The 24,105-nt window shown below is 37.9% G+C and overlaps 1 long non-coding RNA gene across 1 annotated transcript; it reads left to right on the forward strand.

The window, feature by feature from the left end:
* The first annotated feature begins 3,111 nt into the window (after positions 1-3,111).
* On the forward strand, positions 3,112-20,494 carry LOC113920997. Its single transcript, XR_003519466.1, has 4 exons — positions 3,112-3,214; positions 3,614-3,757; positions 11,141-11,251; positions 19,807-20,494. It is a non-coding gene; the product is annotated as an uncharacterized LOC113920997 (long non-coding RNA).
* Positions 20,495-24,105: the final 3,611 nt, after the last annotated feature.

Below are 24,105 nucleotides of genomic sequence, written 5' to 3' on the forward strand. Positions count from 1 at the left end.
AATGCTGTTTTCTCAACCACAGAATAGGGAATTATCTCATAGGACTTTTGGAGCCTCAGATAAAATAATATTTCTGAAAGCACTTGGTAAACCATGAAATAAAATCCATTATGATATAGTAGAAAGTGCATGGGCTCTGGCATCAAATAGACCACAGAATGAATCTCAGTTCAGAGATATATAAGTTGAGTAAGTTATTTAAATCCCTGAATGAGTTTCCTCATCTGTAAAGGAGGGATAACAATGCCTACCTCCAACACTGTTATTAGGACTAACAGAAATAATGTAGAAAAAGTTACAGGAACAAAAGAGACACCATAGGCAGTACATGAGCCTATATATTATGAGTTAAAGTTTTGGAAATTTGCATAGTATGAAACTCAACTTTTTTTTTTCTGTAGGTTATTAAGTACCTATGATCTGATTTTAATAAAATCAGGCTCTGATTTTTTTCTTTTAAAAGTAATTAAAGGCAGCATAGATTTTTTTTTTAATTTGCTGCCTCAATCGCAGGATCTGATGCCCTCATTAATGATTTAAAGAGCTACTTAGCATGTATTAGAGCAAAGTGATGAACTTAAATAATTTACAGTCAGCTTAGATTACTCTCTTACACCCAGAATGGAAGCAACCCATATTCCCTCCCTAGGAGAGCTAAGGCTGAGCGTATTTGATTTGAATATATTAAGAAGAAAAAAACTCAATCTCCATTAATTTGCAATGGAATAATTTATTTGTTAATATCTATTATTAATTTCTATTTGCAATTGGATTAAATATGTAAATATATCTATGCCCTGCCGTGTATCAGGATGACAGAACGGTGTAGGGAAGTGGTTTCCAGTTGAGCCCACTGTTCAAGTTTCTCGTGAATGATGGTAACTATCAAGTAACTTTATAGTAACTATCAAGTTAACTACACAAAGCAATTATGTTGAGTTACAATGAATTATATCATATAGACATATTTCACTATTGATAGGCCCATCTTCCCATATCTCACCATCCTTAGGAAAAGAGATTTTTAAAAACAGTTTAGCAATGTATATGAGAAGTATATTTTTTCCAGAAGAATCTACTATAAAATGCAATCTTGAAGAAAATCACACCTGACTTGTGTCTAATGAATATTTTCTTTTTCAGCTTCAAATTTTTGATCACTTGACCATTTTCATTTTGTTTTGTTTTGTTTTTACAATTTGGCCTTTATTCATCCAGAAAGAAATGACATATACACACTGAGTTCTAAATGTTCAGATGTGAAGAGTTTAAAAAACAGGCAGCCACACCACAAACCCTCACCTAAAACTGCATGGAGAGCCCCAGAGTGTTCATTAGTTCCCTGTGTCACCGTCAAGTACTGCAGACTACAGCCCCAATAGTTCTAGAAATGACTTTTATTTTTCTGAGTCATAGTGCCCTAATCTAAAAAAAGAGAGAAGTAAAGGATGAGGGGCATATTTTAGCTTATTAGAGCTTCCATAAAAAAGTACCACAGACTAGGTGGCTTAAACAATAGAAATTTATTTTCTCACAAGCCTGGAGGCTTGGTATCCAAGTTCAAGGTGTCAGGGGGGTTGGTTTCTTCTGAGGTCTCTTTCTTTACAGATAACTGCCTTCTCTCGTATCTTCACATGTCCTTCTCTCTGTGTGTGTTAATGTCTTAATTTTCTCTTCTTAAAATGATACTGGTCATATTGCATTAGGTTCTACCATGTAACCTCATTTTATCTTAGTTTCCTCTTTAAAGGTCCTCTCTCTAAATATTATTGCAGTTGGAAGTACTGGGGGTTAGTACTTCAACATATGAATTTTGGGGAGACATAACTTGGTACATAACAGGACTTGACTCACCACTTCTCTTTGCTTCCTTGGATTCTGACCAAAAAGTAGTGTCCACCTGACCACCCTCCACCCACCCTGGCCCTACTCCCCAGGGGCTTATGTTGCCAACCTTCTTCCCACCAAAACCAGCCTGGTTAGTATGTCATCTCCTTAGAGCCAAAGAATCAACTAGCCTTGTAGTAGTTACTTATTGTGGCTGTAACAAATTACCATAAATTGAATGAATTAAACCAATACATCCATTATCCAGTTCTGGAGGTCAGAAGTCTGAACTGGATCTCACTAGGCTAAAACCAAGGTGTCAGCAGGGCAGTGTTCCCTCTGGAGTCTCTAAGAATCATTTATTTACTTGCCTTTTCCAGCTTCTAGAGGCCATATGTATTTGTTGGCTCATGACCCCATCCTCCAATCTCAAAGCTAGCAATGTCAAGTTGAGTCCTTTTTATGCTACCATCGCTCTGATTCTTTCTTCTGCCTCCCTCTTCCACTTATGAGGACCCTTGTCATTACATTGGACTGATTAAAAACTATATTTGTTTCCTAGGCCTGCCATAACAAATGACCACAAACTGGGTGGTTTAAAACAGAACATTGTTCTGGAGACTAAGAAGCCCAAAATCAAAGGGTCAGCAGGGCCATGCTCTTTATAAAGGCTCTAGGGGAGGCTCCTTCCTTGCCTCTTCCTAGCTTTTGGTGGCTGATGGCAATCCTTGGCATTCCTTGTTATTCAATATATAAAACTTGTTCCCAGTTCATAACTCTTGAGTGATCTTCCTCAGACCATGTAGCCCCATTTCTTCTCCAGCTACCTTGTGACTCTCTTCATTTACCACCTTCCTTCTTGACAGCAGGAGCTTTACTTTAGGCACTTCTCTGTGTGTGGAATGTCTTATTATTCCCATTCAGACTAGTCTACTCAAGCATGCAAAAGCCAATATATTTCAACGGTTTTCCCCCTTAAACTTGCTCTAAACAAGTGATAGTCCATCTAATTCTGACACACTATTTATATGTTCACTGATCATAGATTTTTATAAAATGGTTATAAATTCTTTGATACTCCTACTCACTATAAATGGTGAATTTATATCCCCGTAGAATCTGAGCCTGTGATTACTTTGACGAATGGAGAAAGGTGGAAGTTATCTATGTGATTTATAAAGCTCAGTCATAATGGGGATTCCAATTCTGCTTGGTCATCTTGGAACACTTGCTCTTATGAGGGTCCCTTTCAAAATATTTCTTCTAGGATTCCAGTTGCCATGCCACGAGAAGCTGATACCACATCAAGAAGTAACATGTAGCTGGTTGACAGTCTCAGCATCCCTGTTAAGCCCATCTTCAGCCATCCTAGCCAAGGGGCTAGAATGTAGGTGAAAAGTCATCTTTGAAGATGATCTTCCAACCCTAGTTATTTTAGTCTCCAGCTATTTGCATCTTCCCAGCTAAAGTTGTGGGGAAAATCTCCTTGTTTAATGCTTAACTGATTTCTAAAAATGGCTTCCTTGGTCACACTTTGAGTTAATCTAATTAGCTTCCACGAAGGTGTATTTCTTTTCTTTTCTTTTTACTTTCCTTTAATTTTCCTTCCTTTCTTCTTTCCTGCCTGCCATCTGCCATCCCTCCCTTCTTCCTTCCCTTCCTTCCTTTTTTTTCATTTTTAATTTACCCTCCTAGAGGTTGAAAGCTGAAAAATAGCTAACCACTTTGCATAGTCCAGCAAGTGGTGTGCTGAGAGTCTCATGAAAGCTGATTGTTAAATTATCAGGGATTTTACAAACCAGCTGACATCACGTTGGTAGCTGGAAATTGGCCAACATTCAAGCATTTACACCATGGAAATAAGCAAATGATAGAAATCAGAGCTATGATCAGCATGTCACTGACCTCCTTCAAAGATGACCTCCACAAAGTAAGTGACATTTTTCTGGAACCAGCACAAGAAGAATAAGTTGTATTCGATTCATACACCTTCCAATCTCATTGTATCATAGACTTTCTGAAATAGTTTTTTCCCCCCAGAGCAAATACTAATAGGAACTATTGAAAGAGGACCAGATATTTTGGCAGCCTGTCTTTGATTGTGCTTATGCTAATAACACACTCAGCTGCTGTGATCAAAGAAAAACCCGGTACATACACAGTATGTTGCCTGAATTTTGTAGTATATACTTCAATTTTATTTTTCAAAATTCCAGGATATAGTCCTGAAATATTGTGTGAAAATACACACTTGAAAATGGTATCAGAGATGTCTGGCTGGCTCAGTCAGTAGAACATGTGGCTCTTGATCTCGGGGTTGTAAATTCAAGCCCCATGTAATCTAGAGATTACTTAAAAAAAAATCTTAGGGCACCTGGGTGGCTCAGTCAGTTAAGTGTCCAACACTTGGTTTCAGCTCAGGTCATAATCTCATGGGTTGTGGGATTGAACCCCACAGGCTGTATGCTCAGCAGGGAGTCTGCTTGAGATTCTCTCTCTCTCTGCCCCTGCCCCCCTCACTGGCACTCTCTCTCTCTCTCTCTAAAATAAATAAATAAATCCTTAAAAAAAAAGAAAAAATAGTATCAGATTTTAGATTTGTTCAGTGAGCTTTCTATACAACAAAATTATATTAGGCACATATAACACAATCACTTTTTCCATTTACCTTTGAAATAAATTCATTAATTCTATCCACTGAGTGTAAAATAATATAAATTTATAGTTTATAATATAGGAGAGAGAGTAAAATGAAGGAAATCTGATTTGTATTTTTTTTAAGGATTTTATTTATTTGAGAGAGAGAGAGGGAGAGAGAGCATGAGCAAGGGGAAAGGGCAGAGGGAGAGGGAGAAGCATGCTCCCCACTGAGTAGGGAACACAGCACAGGGCTCAATCCCAAGGCCCTGGGATCTTGATCTGAACTGAAGGCAGAGACTTAGCTAACTGAACCAAACAGGCACCCCCTGATTTGTATTTTTACTTCTGTCACTAAGCGAGCCTTTCTAAGCATCAGTTTTTATCTTAAAAAAAAAAAAAAGGATTCAACATTATAATCTATAAGGCAACTCCGAACTTTGAAATGCTATGATGATTGGCTACAAACACATTTGCAGAATGAGGTGAAACTTACAAGTAATTTTCAGGTTAATTAAGGTAAAAAATACTTTTAATTATTTAGGATTCCACTTGTGAGTAGAGTGAAAATCTAAGGATTTTGCTGAAAAATATTAGTGAATTTGTCTTTAAAAGACAAGGTAATGGGATAAATTGTGGTATATTCACACAATGGGATACTACTCAGCAATAAAAATAAACTACACCCAAGAATGTAGGTAAATTTCAAAAACATTATGCTGAATGTAAGAAGCCAAACTCACAAAGATACATACTCTGTGTGAGTCCATCTATATGAAGTTTCAGAGCAGGCAAAACTAATCCATATGGGGATAGAAATCGGATAGATTGTTGCTTGGTGGGGTGTTTGTGATTATCTGGGAAGGAGCACAAAGGTCTTAGGAAGCTGGAAATACTCTGTATCTTGACAGACATGTAAGTTACATGAGCATGTACATTTTTCCAGTGGATAAAATCACATTCTTATATCAGCATATTTCACTGTAGGTAAATTATACTTTAATTTTAAACATTAAAAAAGATAGCTTAAAATTTATAATGTATATTTAGATTATAAAAAATTGAGAGTTTGGGTGTCTGGGTAGCTCAGTCGGTTAAGCATCTGCCTTCAGCTCAGGTCATGATCCCAGGGTCCTGGGATCGAGCCCAACGTCGGACTCTCTGCTCGGCAGGGAGCCTGTTTTTTCCCGCCTCTACTGCTTGTGCTCTCTCGCTCTCTATCAAATAAATAAAATCTTTTTTTTAAAAATTGAGAGTTTATATTGTTACTTCTGTTAATCACTGTGCTTCTGGGATTCTCAATGAAAACTGATTTATTGAAATAATTTATGGCCGAGAAATACAAATGCTATTTTTTAAATGAAGTATAATTAACATACAGTGTTATATTAGTTTCAGGTGTACAATACAATGATTCAACAATTCTATATATTTCACAAGTTAAGTGTACTCTTAATGCCCTTTATTTATTTTACCCATCTACCTCCCCTCTAGGGACCACCAGTTTGTTGTTTGTATTTAAGAGCCTGTTTTTTCGTTTGTCTCCTTTTTTATTTTGCTTTGTGTCTTAAATTTTACAGATGAGTGAAATCATATGTCATTTGTCTTTCTCTGTCAGATTACTTCACTTAGTATTACACTCTCTGGGTCTATCCATGTTGTGGCAAATGGCAAGAGTTCATTCTCTTTTTTTTTTTTTAACTAATATTCCAGTGTGTGTGTGTGTCTGTGTGTGTGCATGTGTAACACTTCTTCTTTAGCCGTTCATCTATTGATGGACACTTGAGTTGCTTCCATATCTTGACTATTGTAGATAATGCTGTAATAACCATGTATCTTTTCAAATTGTTTTGATAGTGCTTTCATTTTCTTTGAGTATATACCCAGTAGTAGAATTATTGGATCATATGGTAGTTCTATTTTTAATTTTTTTAAGTATCCTCTATACTGTTTCTACAGTGACCATACTAAATTGTATTTCCACAAACAGTGAATGAGGGATTCCTTATTCTCCACATCCTTGTCAACACTTGTTATTTCCTGTCTTTAATATTTTAGCCATTCTGACAGATATAAGGTGATATCACATTATAGATTTAATTTGCATTTCCCTAATGATTAGTGATGGTGAGCATCTTTTCATGTGTCAGTTGACCATTTGTGTATCTTCTTTAGAAAAATGTCTGCTTGGGATGCCTGCCTCAGTTGATTAAGCAGCTACCTTCAGCTCAGGTCATGATGCCAGGGTCCTGGGATCAAGGCCCATGTCAGGCTCCCTGCTCAGTGGGGAGTCTGCTTTTCCCTTTGCCTCTGCCCCTCCCTCCGACTTGTGCACTCTCTCTTTCTCTCAAATAAATAAATAAAATCTTAAAAAAAAAAATGTCTGTTCAGATCCTCTTCTAAATTTTTAATTAGATTATTTGATTTTTTGGTATTGAGTTGTATAGGTTTCTTTATATTTTTTGGATATTAACCCCTTATTGGTTTTACCATTTGCAAATATTTTCTCCCATTCAGTAGGTTACCTTCTAGTCTTGTTGTTGGTTTCCTTTGCTCTGCAAAAGCTTTTTATTTTGATGTAATCCCAATAGTTTAATTTTGCTTTTGTTTCCCTGCCAAAGGAGACATATCTAGAAAAATACTTCTATAACTGATTATCAAAGAAATTACTGCCTATGTTTTCTTCCAGGAATTTTATAGTATTGGTTCTCACACTTAGGTCTTTAAACCATTTTGAGTTTATTTTTGTTTATGTTATAAGAAAGTGGTCCAGTTTCATTCTTTTGCATGTAGCTCTCCAGTTCTCCCAGCACCATTTGTTGAAGAGACTGTTTCCACTGTATATTTTTGCCTCCTTTGTCATAGATTAATTGACCGTATAAGGTTGGGTTTATTTCTGGGCTCTCTATTCTGTTCCTTTGATCTATGTGTCTATTTTTGGCCCATACCATACTGTTTGTATTACTACAGCTTTGTAGTATATCTTCACATCTGGGATTATGACACCTCAGTTTTGTTCTTTCTCAAGATTGCTCTGGCTATTCAGGGTCCTTTGTGGTTCCACACAAATTTTAGGATTATTTGTTTCAGTTTAGTGAAAAATGTCATTAGTGTTTTGATAGGGATTGTGTTAAATCTGTAGATTGCTTTAGGGAGTATGGACATTTTAACAATATTGGTTCTTCTAGTCCATGGCATGGGATGTCTTTCCATTTGCTGTGTCATCTTCAATTTCTTTCATCAGTGGTTTTTAGTTTTTGGAGTACTGGTCTTTCACCTCCTTGGTAAAGGAGTTAAAAATTCCTAATTATTTTTGGTGAAGTTGTAATGGGATTGTTTTATTAATTTCTCTTTCTGCTATTTCATTATTAATGCATAGAAATGCAACAGATTTCTGTATATTAATTTTGTATCCTGCAACTTTACTGAATTCATAATCAGTTTTAGCAGTGTTTTGTTGGAGTCTACAGTTTTCTACATAGTATCATGCCATCTACAAATAGTGAAACTTTTTTATTTCTTTACCAGTTTCGGTGCATTTTATTTCTTTTCCTTGTCTGATTGCTGTGGCTAAGACTTCCAGCACTGTGTTGAATAAAAGTGGTGAGAGTGAACATCCTTGTCTTGTTCCTGATCTTAAAGGAAAAGCTCTCAGCTTTTCACCATTGAGTATGACGTTAGCTGTGAGTTTTTAATATATGGCCTTCGTTATGATGAGCCATGTTCCTTCTAAACCTACTTTGTCAAGAGTTTTTATCACGAATGAATGTTGTACTTTGTCAAATGCTTTTTCTGCATCTATTAGGTTGATCATATGGTTTTTATCCTTTCTCTTGTCACTATGATGTATTAAGTTGCTTGATTTGTGACTACTGAACCATCCTTGCATCCCTGGAATAAATCCCACTTGATTGTGGTGAATGATTTTTTTAAATGTATTGTTGGATTTAGTTTGCTAATATTTTTGTTGAGGAGTTTTGTATCTATGTTTGCCAGAAATATTGACCTGTAGTTTTCTTTTTTAATAGTCTCGTTATCCAGTTTTGCTATCAGGGTAATTCTGGCCTCATAGAGTGAATTTGGAAGCTTTCTTTCCTCTTCTGTTTTTTGGAATAGTTTGTGAAGAATAGGTATTAACTCTTTAAATGTTTGGTGGAATTCACCTGGATTTTTGTTTGTTGGGAGTATTTGTATTACTGATTCAATTTCATTGCTAATAAATTTCAAATTTTGAAACATTGCTAATTCATTTCTTCTTGATTCCATTTTGGAAGGTTACATGTTTCTAAGAATTTATCAATTTCTTCTAGGTTTTCCAATTTTTTGACATATAATTTTTTGTAATATTCTCTTATAATCCTCTGTATTTCTCTGGTGTCAGTTGTTATTCTCTCCCTTCATTTATAATTTTATTCATTTGAGTCTTCTCTCTTTCCTTCTTGATGAGTCTGGCTAAAGGTTTATCAATTTTATTTATGTTTTCAAAGAACCAGTTCCTGATTTCATTGATCTGTTCTGTTGTTTTGGGGTTTTTGTTTCTTTCTATTTCATTTATTCCTCTTCTACTCTTTATTATTTCCTTCCTCCTACTGGATTTGAGCTTTTTTCCTTCTTCTTCTTTAACTCCTTTAGGTATAAGTTTAGGTTGTTTGCTTGAGACTTTTCTTGTTTCTTGAGGTAGACCTGTATTGCTCTAATATTCCCTGTTAGAACAACTATTGCTGTATCCCAAAGATTTTTGATCATTGTGTTTTCATTTTCATTTGTCTCCATGTACTTTTTGATTTCTTCTTTGGTTTCATGGTTGAACCATTCATTGTTTAGTAGCCTGTTATTTAACCTCCATATGTTTGTGTTTTTCCCAGACTTTTTCTTGTAATTGATTTCTAGTTTCATATTGTTATGGTTGGAAAAGATGCATGATATGATGTCAATCTTTTTTAATTCATTGAGACTTATTTTGTGATATAACATGTGCTCTATTCTGGAGAATGTTCCATGTGCACTTGAAAAGCATGTATATTCTATTGTTTAAGGATGGAATGTTCTGGATATATCTGTTAGGTCCATCTGGTCCAATGTGTCATGCAAAACCACTGATTCCTTATTGATTTACTGTCTGGATTACCTATCCATCGATGTAAGTGGGGTGCTAAAGTCCCCCACTATTATTGTATTATTGTCAATGTCCTCCTTTAGACTGTTAATAGTTGCTTTATGTATTTAGGTGCTCCCATGTTTGGTGTATAAATATTTATAATTTTTATATCCTCTTGTAGGATTGTTCCTTTTATTACTATGTGGTGTCCTTCTTTGTCTCTTATTAACAGTCTTTGTTTTAACATCTACTTTGACTAATATAATAAGTATTGCTATGCCTGCTTTCTTTCCACTGCCATTTGCATGCAAATGTTTTTCTATCCCTTCACTTTTAATTTACATGTGTCCTTAGGTTTGAAATAAGTATAGCCCAGGCACTTTTCAAACTGCTGCTTCTGTGCCATATCTCAGCTGGTTTACTTGTTTTGCTGGCTCTTTTAGGTCAGGGACTCAGTTTCCTATCATCACCCTCTTAAGCCCACTGATTTTTAAAGTAACTGGAGTAAAGTAACTGGAGTTAAGCCCTACTGATTGCAGCAACTCTGAGAAGTTAAGCCCCCCTGGTTTTCAAGACCAAATGTTATGGAAATTCATCTTCCCACCAGGTCCCCCATGCCTGGGGTGCCTGGCCTGCAGTCTGATCCTCTTGCTTGTAGTGTCCCTGGGTCTCTGTGCTTTGTGGTTATTCTTGCCAGGAGTTTGGTTCCTGACTGTGTATCTGCCTCTTCTACCCTTTTCTATGTGGCTTCCTTTCTACAATTAACTGTGGAAAGTCCGTTCTGCTAGTTTTGGGGTCATTTTCTGAGTTCTTTGTACTGATGCGGCTGTTATCTTGGTGTGTCCTTGAGATGAGGTATGCTTAGGATCCTCCTACTCTGCAATCTTCCCAGAAGTCTACAAATACTATTTTTTTTTAATTTTAAAGATTAGATTGTTTTGCTTGTCAATTATATGTAAATATAATTTATGCTCATTGTATAAACTTAAAAACATAAAACAGCTAATGCTCTCACATTCACAGCCTTTAGGATGAAACAAATATCTGTGTTCTATCAACCCAGAAAACTATAGATGTGGATATTAGCAAAGGCATACCACTAACTTCTTGCTCGGGTGGGTGGGGAGGGGCAAGGGATAATGGTGTATATTCAAAGGTAAGGATCCCTTTCACACATCGGCACTTCTCTACTGCCCTGTAAATGGTGTCTACTAGGAAACTGAGTTTATTCCATGTCACTGTGAGCGTCTCTTCAAGGGCATCAATGATCATCTCAGTTTTTGGAATCTGACCCAATGAGCCTTAGCTGAATTTCACATTTGCCCAACAATTCAGGGTTGATAGGCTTTAGTGTCACCAGTCCCACTTCCACACAAGAGAGATGAAAACATTGAGCTATCATTTTAAACATCTGGGGGATGAGGGTGAGAGTAGGGAATAGTTTCATTGTGTGGGGCTGAATTCTCACACATTTCCATTAATCCCCTGCATCAGCTATTCAACTCAATCCTACTCTGCCTCGGCCGAGTTAACGTTGCATTAATTTTGATTCATGTGTCCTAATGTTCATTTATGCAGATCATTTGGATGAGACTGAAAACAATAATTGAAGAGCCTAGACACAAATATTTGATTTTCTAAGATTTTACAATGTTTACAAAATCTGCCATCTAGTAGCAACACCCTGCGGTAAGGCCTATTGTTTTCTAAATATACACTCTGATATGATAAATACCATGTCTCCAATGCTAATGTAAAGTAGGTATAAATGAAAATTGTTACTGCTGTTAGAACACTGATGATGGAAATAAGAACTGCTCGTATAATAAGATGTCAGTCATGGTTAAAGGCTAATATAACAAATCTTTTCATTTAAAATTGCATAACAACAGAACCTATTTGTATTTATCTTCAGAATACCAACACACAGTGAGTGGAAAATAAATATACTGGTTTTTAGAACTTTGAAAATAAATAATTTAATTAATTATTCAGTATAATATCCATAGAAAATAAAAATTTCAGCCATCACTCACTGAAATTCAGTAGTGGAAAAGTTAGAAAAAAATATTCAGAAAAAGATCCAGTATACATTTTCAATGAAATGTGAAACAAGGAAGTTTGGGAATGGCCAAGTTGTCCTAGAGTTCAGAATAAAGCACTATTTGTTTGATTTATTGTCTTTTTTTAGTGCGGATCAGCTTCCACAAAATCCTTCCAAAACATGCTGAATCCAACCAACCCCCAGTGTTTTGTGGAAATGCTAATTACTTAAATAAAGATAGTTAGACTTCTTATTTGTAAAATGCACTAATAATGCCTGCCCCATGGGATTGTTAGAAAATATTAATGAGTATAATTCATTCATGAAATCTTTGTTGATGTCCTCTGTGTGCTTAGTTCTGTTCTTAGTCTGGAGTTATGGTTATGAGCAAGACAGATAAGAAGCCTTCTCTCTTTTAGCGAGGGTAAATTGGTAAAGAAAGCAGTTATTTGTATGTAAAAAAAGAAAAAAAGTGCCCTCCTCAAATAGTGTCTGCATAGCAGTGCTGGTCCAAAGTACTAGGGAGACCCAGACGAACCATGAGAGATGATGGACTCTGAAAAACAAACTGAGGGTTCTAGAGGGGAGGGGGGTAGGGGGATGGGTTAGCCTGGTGATGGGCATTGAGGAGGGCACGTTCTGCATGGAGCACTGGGTGTTATGAACAAACAATGAATCATGGAACACTGCACCAAAAACTAATGATGTAATATATGGTGATTAACATAACAATAAAAAAATTAAAAAAAAAAAAAAAAAACAAAGTACTAGGGAGACCCATAAAGGGTTTTGGGGGTGGCTTAGACAGGGGTAACCACAGTGGAGATAAAAAAAAATGTCAACATATAGGGGATATATTTTAAAATACAGTCAATGGGACTCACTGATGGATTGGATGCTGGGGGTGAAATATGGAAAGTATTCAAACATGACTGCTAGGTTTTTGTCTTGATAATTAATGATACAATAACAATAATTCAATCTTATTTTAATCCAAGGATTTCATATTTTATAGTTTTATGATATTTTATTACTTTAAAAGCATTTTCAGACCCGTAACAGCATTCAAAATAATTTTGTAGTCAAACATGACTGTTATAAGTTAGAAAGCCAGATAAACAGCATGCTTCTAACGTTAATGTGTAGTAGATAACTTTGTACCAAGCTCTAAAACTAGGAAATTTGCAAAAATTACCTAATTTGATTTTTTTATTATGTTATGTTAGTCACCAGTACAGTATATCATTAGTTTTTGATGTAGTGTTCCATGATTCATTGTTTGTGTATAACACCCAGTGCTCCATGCAATATGTGCCCTCCTTAATCACTATAACATCTCTATGAAATGTAAATTAATAACCCCATTATGAGGATGAATAAACTGAGGTTCAGATAAGTTAATTCACTTATTCAGACTTATACAGCCAGTTAGCAGTTCAGAAGCAATTTAGTTCTGCATGTAGAAGCTGCTTTTAGGCAACAAACTTGGGCAATGGAAAACTGACTAAGGTAAAAGGGACCATAGTGACCACCTGGCTGAATGCAAACAAGCTCATTAGATGACCCACCTCAAAATATCCATAAGCCCTAACTGACCAATGGGCTCCTTACAACCTAGCACAGGAACCAAAAAAGGAAAATTTCATACGTCCCCAGCCCCCCTCACCTCCCCTACTTAACTACAGCCCCCCACCACTGTTTCCAGGCAGACAGTCTCTCCTTTGCTGTCCCGCCCACTGTCCCTCACAGTGTAGTCAATAAACTTCTATCTTCTTTGTTCTGCCGTGGGTGAATTATCCCACCAGATCGGGTCACCCCACACCGCATTCTTCCCACACACAAGCCTACAAATCCTTAAGAGCTTCCCCAAATTCCATAATGGCATTGCCTCCTTCTCTGAGCTAATATAACCGATCCTCAGAGATTACTGAAAGAATGGGGCATCCATCAGAGCGTCCATCTGGATAGATGTGTGAAGGGCAGAGGCAAGGTGAGGATGTGGGCTCTGAGTAAAAGTAGGCACAGGACGAAGAGACAGAAAGATGCTGAGAACCTGGGGAGGTACAAGAGCACAAGGGTCATGGTGTTCTGGTAGGAAACAAGAGCAGAGGCAACTGCTGTTTTTCTATGCCAGGTCAGCCCTGTTTCAACAAATTCAGTAAACAAGAGCCTTGGGGGTCAAATATCTGAAACAGAGATTGTACAGATATTCCCAAGGTGCCTTTTGCTTAGAAACTTTGGCTAACCCTTCCATTTAAGAGGACCTGAGATCTGCTGAGATCTGAGATCCACATTAGAGAAAGCCCTTTTGTTGGCTTTGCATGGCTTCTGTTGAAATACTGCTGCTTACTGGTCTGTCTCTCCTAGGTCGTTCACACCCCAGTGATGCCTCCTCCCTCATGGCTTAGATTACATTTCCTATGAGTTTAAGAAAAAGCAGAAGCTTCGGCACTTTTAACCTGTTAGAGACATTAACAAAGAACAGCCTATTTGCTTGTTATTTCTATTAAAAAACAAAGCAAAACAAAACTGCAGTGTAGATAGCCAATGTTACCTTTGTGATTTCCTTCCCTCTGTTCTGAGCTGTAATCGTGCAAGGCCAATATGAGCATCTGAGACATTCAAGGGAGGAAACAATTTAGAGAGTAAGCTATTACAGAGTAGGGAAAGGGATGGGTCCTTCTCTAGGCCCAGTACTAACCAGATTAAAATATGTGCAAGAAAATTATACATAAGCATTTTAATCTAAAGTAACCGCCGAGCTGGTGCACATTTTTATAACTAAAAGGAATGGCGGAAATGAGTTCATTGAGGAAGGTGGGGAGAGTGGCCTCACTCTTGCCTTCCCACCCAGTCGCCTTGACATTCCACAGCATCCTGCAGTGATCATTTTTCTCCTCCATGAAAATAATGATTCTTTAAAGGGCCAGAAGGCGCAGCTGATTCCAAGTGAAGTTGACTCAGACTGGAGATGGAGGGAAAGGAAAAGTAAATGCAATTTCATTTCTGGTTTCTGAAAGCTATTTACAAATGAGGGCAAAAGACACTGTAGAAATCATGAGGAACTCAGTATGCAATGTCGCCGAACAGATGATTACGATGGAATGAGGTCGTTTAGTAACACTGACTGACCATTCAGCGACTCAGGAAGCCAGCCCAGAAAAATGGAGATGCTGCCAGAGGTGCCTCATTTCCTCTCCTCTTGGTAGGTTCATCTAATCGCCATGTCAGGGAGGTATTGCCTGTCTTTAAATGGTGGTAGGGCCCAGCTTTGAGGTTTGCGAATGCAAGTTTGATTTGGAGACTCTGCACTGGGCCTGGAAAGGGTGAGCCTCTGGGTTGCAGAAACCCAGTGTGACTGAGCACAGTATGTACTGAGTGCTTTGTTTCTAGTACCCTCTGTGAGTGAACTGCCTGTTACACCTGAGAGGTAGGGGAGCTGCTGTGTGCCTGACTTATCTGTGATGATGTGAGAGAGCTCTCAGTTCCAAAAGATTTTATCTACCCCGTAAGGGCCACCAGCCCACTTCCCCCTACTCTTACTTATTACTCTATTTTCTCAACTCGAAGATGCAGGGTTTTGTTTGTTTTTGTTTGTTTGTTTGTTTTCCAGCTTAAAATCTCTGAAACTGAAGTGGATCTTAGAATTGATAGGGTAGTGTTTTGTTCCTACTCTCTTTCTCTAAATAGAGGGGAGTGAACAAATATGGTATCATGGCCCATAAAACTGAAACTCAGCCTCCAGCCTGTAAGGCTACCCCTGTAGCCTTGGGATTGAAGGTTGATAGAAACAAGTAGGAAGATGAGGGCTCAGGCCTTAATATCCAAGACAGGTTGAAGCCAGGGATGTGGGGGGCATGCAGAGCCGCCTGTGACCCAATGGTAATTGTCTTAGAATAAGGTCACCAAGCCCACATTTGTCCCCGTGCTTTTGTGTTTGCTTTGTTTTGGCTTTGTTTTCCCCAGTATAGCTGTACTTAGAGGGAAAGGGTCTTTGTCTACCCAAGAGTGGTAACAGGAGCACTTTCCCGGTTACCTTTTAAATATATGTCCGTTGGTGTCTAAAACACACATTTTTTTCCTAGCTCTTCAGAGCACCTGAAGCACTGGGGTTCTGCCATCCCCCAAAAGTAGCCCAACATCCACATGCTCTCATCCCCATCTTTTCCAGAATATTCCCTGTCCTTCACTCCTTCCTTCAGGGCTCTTCCCTCTAAAACTACTTTGGAGGAACAAACTTAGGCAAAGATACTAATGGATAATAATATTCTCCCTTCTTGGGTGTTGCATTTTAAAGGGGTCTGGAGGAAACACAATATCCTAATTCAAAATACTTGACTTTGAATTGAGGAATTTTCAAGACACCAGGAAGGATATATTAGGGCAAGAGAGATTTTAAGTCTCCATCAAATCCCATTATATAGGCATCCACATGCTCTGTCAGAGCCCAAAGATTCTGGGCAACAAGAAATGTCAAATGTAAATGTAAAATTCTACCTCTTTGCTTCTGGCATTTTCATCACAGCTTTGGTGATCCTGACAAGAGAGAATAAAAGAAAGAAACCAGGTTTTCCTTTGCAAATTGCTTACCAATTAGCTTTTAATGAACACTTGATTCTTTCATGATGACATAGACTAAGGGTATTTACTCAATCTAACTTCTCCTCAGCTTAATGGGAGCATTTGACTAGTCCCTGCAACAAATTCACCAAAACAAACATTTATTCTGCTACCATTTGAGAGACGCTCTGCCAGCCATTGGGAGAGATTAAAATATATGAGACATGGTCTCTGCTCTCTAGGCACTTAGTATCTAGCTGCAGGGACAAGTTTATAAGAGCTCAATAACAGATTCAACACAATGATATGTGTAACGGCACAAAGCAGAAATGCATTACCAAATGCAGTGCCGGGGTATTTAAGAGAGAAACAGTGTGAATAAAAAAATCCTTCTTGGAGGAGCTGAATCTAACGGGTGGTATTATGAACACCTGTTATTTCTATTAACCTAGCATCCTTATACCCTTTGGAGAAATTTCCTAGCCCCATTCCCTGTGGTCCTACAGGCTATCAAATAAGAGTCTGCACAGTATGGACACCTGACCCAGGTTACACCAGTTAGGATTATTCACTCTTCTGGCAACAAGACTTGGTCCAAGTGAGTACTTGACTCACCTTGGGCCAATCAGAGTCCTTCCCTGGATTTCTGACTCATGCACACTGGGAAGGGGCAGTCCTTCTCTACTGGGATGTGTACATAAAAGGGAATAAATACAGGATTGCTAGAGGCCATGTTCTGTTTCGTGGAGAGAGCCTTCATACAGAACGAAGCCAAAACTCAGGAGAACGTCAAAATGAAAGAAGAAACAGGCATATTCCTGACATCTTTTGAGCACTTCAGTGTAGCAGGCCTAAAGGTCCATCACTTAGTCTTACAAGCCAATAAATTCCCTTTGTATCTTATTTATCAAATTCACCCCTACCCTTCCTGGAACTCAAGTTTTACATGTTAATCTTCTTAGTCCCAAAGGGTCACTAATGCTCTGTTCATTTTTCCCTATTTTTTTAATCTATTTGTGCTTAATTTTAAATAGTTTCTATTGCTATGTATTCAAATTCATTGATCTTTATTTTTGCAATGTCTAATTGGCTCTTAATCCCATCCTGTGGTTTTTCTCAATTTAGATATTGTGTTTTTCACATCTGAAAGTTCTATTTAGTTCTTTTTTATATCTATCTTCCATTTTTCATCTTAATATGTTCATTTTTTTCCTACACCTTGAGCATATAGAACATATTATAATAGCTATTTTAAGACCTTTGTTAATAACATTATCTCTGCCATTTTTGGGTCTGTTGATTCTTTTTCCTTCTGGATATGAATCATATTTTCCTATTTTTTTGCTTTGTGGTAATTTTTGAGTGAATGCTGGATATTGCAAATTTTCTATTGTTGGATTTTTTCTGGTATGCAGTTAATTTACCTCAGATCAGTTTGGTTCTTTGAACACTTGCTTTTAAGCTTGGTTAGGACAGGTCTAGAACAACCTTTAGTCTAGGTAAGTTTAGCCCATTTACTGAGGCAACATCTCTTTGAACACTCTACATGCTGCCTGTGTATTACGGATCCTACATGAACTCTGAAAGTTATTCTCTCTCTTACCTTCTCTCCCAGCCTCACAGAGCTTCAAGTTCCACATGCACAGGGTGATACTTAGCCAAAGATTCCAGAAGATCTGCTAAAGATTTCCAGAGCTCTCTCTCCTTCCCACTCTGTCATTCCCTCTCTGTCTCTGCATCTTTCTCCTCTCTGATATTCTTCTCAGTTTTTAGCTGCCTGAATTCTGATGTCTGTCTCCTCAACTCAGTATGAACTTTGGGCTTTGTTTGGATCTCCCTCCTTGCACTACATATCAAAAGTGCCTCCTAAATAGAATAATTATAAGGCTCATCTCATTTACTTTCTTTCTGTCAGAATCACATTGCCTGTTGTTCAATACCTGAAAGCAGTTATTTTCTGTTTTTTTGTTTGGTTGTCTAGTTCTTGAGGTAGAAGGACAAACCCCACCATATCAGTTAATCCTTTATGGATGGAAGAAGTCCCAAACTTTAATTTTTTTTATCTACTCCTTATCAAACTTTCCTCTCAGGGAAACAGTCTATAATTTTTACTTAAGAAGAAAAGTAAGACAGTGTCTAATATTAACAAGTTTATACTAATCCTGCCCAATGTAATTATGATACTCTCTACTTTTCTACCTGAACTGATCCTAGAAGCCACAAGTTATGAGACATGATTTCATCTGTCAAATGGAAATAATAAGAAGTATTCCTAAGTTTGTGATGAGGATCAAATGAGATAAATTACATCAAGTCTGGTGTATGATGTTTGTTCTGCAAATGGCAACTCTTAGCACCACTGAATGAGTCACAGGAAATGGAAACACTGATTTTGTGGGGTGGAAGCCAACATTAGTGGCCCCATTTTTCTAAAAATAAGCCCAAACAATAACACAAATGCATTTTCAGTTAAATTTCACTTGGTGCCAACTTTCTGTCCAATAGACCTTGTTAATTTTATTATAAAAGTTTCTCAAGAGTTCAAAAATTCACTGAAAATGCATTTCATTCAATATTTTTATGTTCTGTAAGTCAGATTTTAAAGTAACAATAAAAACTAAATATAAACTGCATAATCATCATTGAATAGTGATGCCAAAAAAGCAACCAGTGCTGGTTTTCTGAGTCTTAGAGCTTTAGTATCTTGGAGTGAGAGCGTGGAAGGAGGGAATGGCCAGACTGGCCTCCAGCTTAAAAGATAAATTACATAACTGCCATTTTTACTAAATCCTGGAAACAGAAGTAGCAAAACTTGGTGTCTGTTTTTCACAAATATTAAAATGCATTATTTGCCTATGGAAGAATTTGTTCTAGATTTTGTTTTCAAGATATCATTGATTTCATTTTAAAATAGCATTCCCATCAGCTCTTTGTACGGGTAGATCACAGTTATTCTTCACTTGGGAAATGAAGGTCTCTTTTAAATATTTAGGCTTTCTTACTCCTTTACAAAACATTTCCTAAGTATCTGCCTATTCCAGGTACTCTAATAGATTCTGTAACATGCTAGATTGCATGTATTCTCATTTTATCTCTTCTAATATGTATAATTATTGCAATTTTATAGGTGAGGAAACTGGAAGCAAGAGCAATACTATGATTTGTGTCAAATCACACAGCTATTTAGTGGCACTTCTAGAAAACAAATAAGACTGAGCTATTACCCTCAAGGAACTATAGTTTTAAAAATATCTCTTAAAGAGTAAGGAATGGCTGAGTCTCAAAAAGACCCTAAAAACACTGATTAGAGTAGGTAATCTCCCAACTGTGAGAGGCCATGCCTGTAAGGACAACCCTGCCAGCTCCTGGTAGACCAATATCAGTGAGTTCAGTCAGCTTCTGGGTTCCCAAGAAGACAACTTCAGGGGCTACCATGTTGTTTCTTTCAGAAGCCTTCTGAAGTTTTGCTTAATATCTGAGGAATTAAAACATTCTTTAAAGAAAGGGTGCAATCGAGGCATTTCATTTCCTATTTTGCTTCCTTCTATTTGCTTAGTAGTTCTCCATAGAGACCTGAACAAAGAATTTACTACAGGGTTTGTATATTCATGCAAATAACGTATTTCCCTTTTTCTTCCAGATGCTGAAACATTTCTGTTTGCTTCTCTAGTTGATTTTGAAGAATTATGATGCAAATGTGCGGTTGGCAGATATTTTGTATTCTTCTCAAGCTCTTCCTTATGCTCTGAGAGAGAGAAGGCTGTGCTCCTTAATTTGGGTTCCCTGTTCTTCCAGCAGGTGTGGATTTGCCGCTGCCAGAGACTGAGCTGATGTGCAGCATGAGTTCCTCCTGGAGACATATATGGTCTGCCTTCAGCTGGAGTGCCGTGAATTTACTGTGTGCTTTAGGGCCAGCTTTTCTAATTCTGCAGATTTAAATTTTATTTTAGGGTTCTCTCTCTCTCTCCCCACCCCCTTTCTGTGTGTGTGTGTGTGTGTGTGTGTGTGTGTCTGTCTGTCTGTCTCTCTCTCTCTCGATTTAGTTAAGGAGTAAACTCTTTTTCTCTTTGGTATAACTTGACATCTCAGTTTCTGGAACATCCAGAGAGACCGAAGTAATAGGTCAAAAGCAGTCAGGTGCTGGTGCCTTCAGGGCCTCCTCAGAAGAGCCAGCAGGGGAGCAGGGAACCCAGAAGCAGCCCTAACCTGGAATTATCCTCTAGAACTGCCTTTGGATCATCTGAGGTGCACTGGAGTGAGAAGACACCATTATGCAGTTCCAGTCTACACAGACTAATAGAAGTGAGAAACACATGCTGGGGGCAAATCTGTGACCCAAACCACTCAAGGTAGAAACACACAATGATTTTGTCTTCCTTCCCTATTGTAGAAGGTTAATAGATACATTTTTACAAACTAAGTAGACCTTTTTCTTCATTTTTTATAAATCATGATTCTGCCTGTGCCCTGAGAAATGATGTCACTGATACCCTCAACACCTTGGACTAACTTATCCCACAAAGAGGCATCATTTCTGTCTTATGTAAGGGAATGAAGGCTGAGTTACATTAAGGAAATAGCTGACTGTTTTTTTTTCCATAAGTAGACGTGAAATAACAGAAAATACATTGATAAATATTGATCTCTGCTCCATGTTCCTGACACACAGCTCCTAAAACCTTTGTAATTTCCTGAATAATAGCAACATATGATACAGAATTTTTAAGTCCTTTGGAATTTCCTGGGTAATAGGAACATGTTTTGTTCTAGTGAGGTGCTCTTGGTGGGCTCCTGGATGGGGATTGGTCACCAGAAAAACCAAGCCATGAATAGAAGTTACGAGCTTTTAGCACCACCTCCCATTCTCTTGAGAGGGGAGAAGGGTTGGAAATAATCAACCATGCCTACATAATGAAGCCTCCATAAAAATCCCAAAAGTATGGTGTTCAGAGAGCTTCTAGATACATCTAAATGCCAGGGGTGGGGGTGCACACCAACTCTAGGCAGACAGAAGTTCTTACCCTTTGGACCCTCCCAGACCTTCCCCAATGTGTCTTTCCATCTGCGTATTCATCTATATACTTTATCATGTCCTTTATTAACACAAGTGTTTCCCTAGGTTCTGTAAACTGTTAGAGCAGATGATAGATTCCAAGGAGAGAGTCGTGAAAACCTCCAATTTGTAACCAAGTTGGACAGGAAGTTTTGGGTAACCTGGAGACATACTACTTGCAATTGGTGTCTCTAGTGGGGCAGTCTTGTGGGACTGGGTCCTTAACTTATGGGGTCTGACACTAACTCCAGGCAGTCAATGTCAGAATTGTTTGATGTGGAAAAGCCACACATCTGGTGTATCAGTGTTTGAGAAGTACAGTAGTGTAGTAGTGGAGAGCAAAGGAAAAGAAAAATCAGAGAGTTTTTTTCTAGACAGTGGAAAAGAGTACCTTCCCTGAATACCACTGAAAGAACATAAATATTCCTCATACCTCTTTGGCTGCTCCTTTTAGGTCTCCTTTGCTGGCGATCCCCATCTCCCTGATCTCTGAAAGCTGGGGCACTCCAGGGCTTGGCCCTTGGCCTCATTTTCTGCTCTGTCCATGCTCACTGCATTTCTGACCTGATCCATTCACAGGGCTCTAAAGTTCACTTAAACAATGATGTCTCCCAGATTTATATCTTTAATACCAACCCTTTCCTGAACTTCAGACTTAAGTGTCCAATTTCTTATTTCATATCTCTACTTGGATGTCTAATTAACACCCAAATCTTAACATGTACAAAGCTGAGCTCCTGACATTTCCACCACATCTTACTCCTCCTGTGGTTTTCCTCATCTCAGTAAAAGCTATATGCGTACTTCCAGTTGCTTAGGTCAAAAGCCTTGGTGTAAATCTTGACTACCATATTTCTCTAACATCACACATGGTATAAGCCTCCGACAAATCCTGACAACTCTACCTTTACCCAGAACCTGAGCACTTCTCACTAGCTCCACTATCACCACCCTGGTCAAGCCACCATCATTTCTCACCTGGATGACCACACAGCTTCATATCTGATCTCTTTTCATCCTTATATATGTTTAGTTTGTCCAAAACACAGCAGTGAGAGCAATCTTATTAAAATCTCAGTTAAATCATGTCACTCCTATGTTGAAAACCCTCCAATGGCTTCCTATCTCATGCAGAGTTAAATCCAAAGCCTTTTCCATGAGTTACAAGGTCTTACCACATCTGCCCCTCTTTTGTCCCGTTGCGCTTCTGACTTAGTATGCTACTATCCTCTCTCTCTCTGTTCCAGTCTACTGGCCTGGCCTCCTCACTAGTCTCACTTCAGGGCCTTTGCACTTGTTCTCTTTGCCTGCAGTGTTCTTCCCCCATCTACAATCATGGCTCCTCTCTCTCTCTTCCTTGTTTCAAGTCTTTACTCTGCGGAAATAAACAAAGACCAACCTAATGACAACAAAAGCTGTTTGTTCAGAGCTTGCTACAGCAAAGGAGTCAGCCACCATCACTTTTTCCAGAGTTTTGGCAGAGACTCAAAGGCAGAAAGAGGACTGGGAAAGCTTTATGGTGGAAAAAGGAGGTTACACGTATGCCCTGATTGGGGAAGCTGTAGATGGGCTACCTATGTGACTGATTAGGAGTGCTTTCTCTAGTTGGTCCTATGTTGGAAGCAAGGGCAAAAATTAGGAACGCTGTCAGTTATTAATCAAGTATTGGACATTTGGGGCTAATTATTAAAGGGATACTTGCTTGGACTCTTGGAGTATTTGTTAGAGATAGTGGTCTGACTTCCTATATGTCTGATTTAGAGAGAGCAGGCTAGCTTCCTGGGCTGGTTACTGTAGACTGGGTGTTGACTTCCTGAGCTGGATGCCACAGGTTGTGGGTCAGAGTTCTATTCTTATATATGGTCTGGACATTGTCTGTTTGCATATTCAGTCCTCAATTCTTAAGGAGAACTTCCCTAACAATCTCTTCTAAAATAGCCAACTCTTTCCATATCTTTCCTTTTTTATTTTTCTCCTTAAACATGTATCTTTTGCTTGTTTATCTTATTTACTGTATGCCTCTCCCACTAGTATGTAAATTCCTTGAGAAAGGGTTGGCTATCTTTTTTCATTAGTATATCCCAGAACCTGGACTACTACCAATTTAGCCCATAATAGAAGTCAGTGACTATTGTTGAATAAAGCAATGAAATATTTATTTAGTACCTATTACTGAAGAATTACATTAGTTATTAACTTCACTGTGAAGAAACCTGGCAGTCATTACCTTAACAAAGTAACTATGATTAACATCACCAGTAATGAGTCATATTGGTGTCATGTACTCTGAGATAAGATGATAAGGCTACATCAAATTTCTATGGTTTTCTCCTCCAAAACCCATAACCCCAATCTAATCATAAGAAAAACAACAGTCCCAAACCGTGGAGCATTCTACAAAATACCTGGCTAGTACTCTTCAAAAGTGAGAGAAATTGTCACAGTTTGGAGGAGAAAACTAATACGTAATGTGGTGCCCTGGTTTGGAAACTGGAAAGAAAAATGACAAAGTTTTCAATGGGAAAACTGATGAAATCAAAATAAAATCTATACTTCAGTTGATAGTATTGTGCCAATGTTAATTTCTTAATGTTAGTAACTGTACCATGCTTATAGAAGATGTTCATATATCAGAAGAAGCTGGATGAATAGTATACAGAAACTATCTGTACTAGTTTAGCAACTTTCTTTAAATCTAAAATTATTTCAATATAAAAAGTATTTAAAGATTAAAATACTTCAAAAAGAAAAAAAAAGGGTGCATTAGGAACTGGCAGGAAGGGAGGAGTGTATAGAATCATTCCAAATGCACTTATTAAATACCTACAATGTGCTGAGTGTTATTGAAAATGCTGGTAATACAATATCAAATACATTTTTATCTCT

The sequence above is a fragment of the Zalophus californianus genome, chromosome 3 (genome assembly GCF_009762305.2).
Source record: "Zalophus californianus isolate mZalCal1 chromosome 3, mZalCal1.pri.v2, whole genome shotgun sequence".
NCBI classification, from domain to species: Eukaryota; Metazoa; Chordata; class Mammalia; order Carnivora; family Otariidae; genus Zalophus; species Zalophus californianus.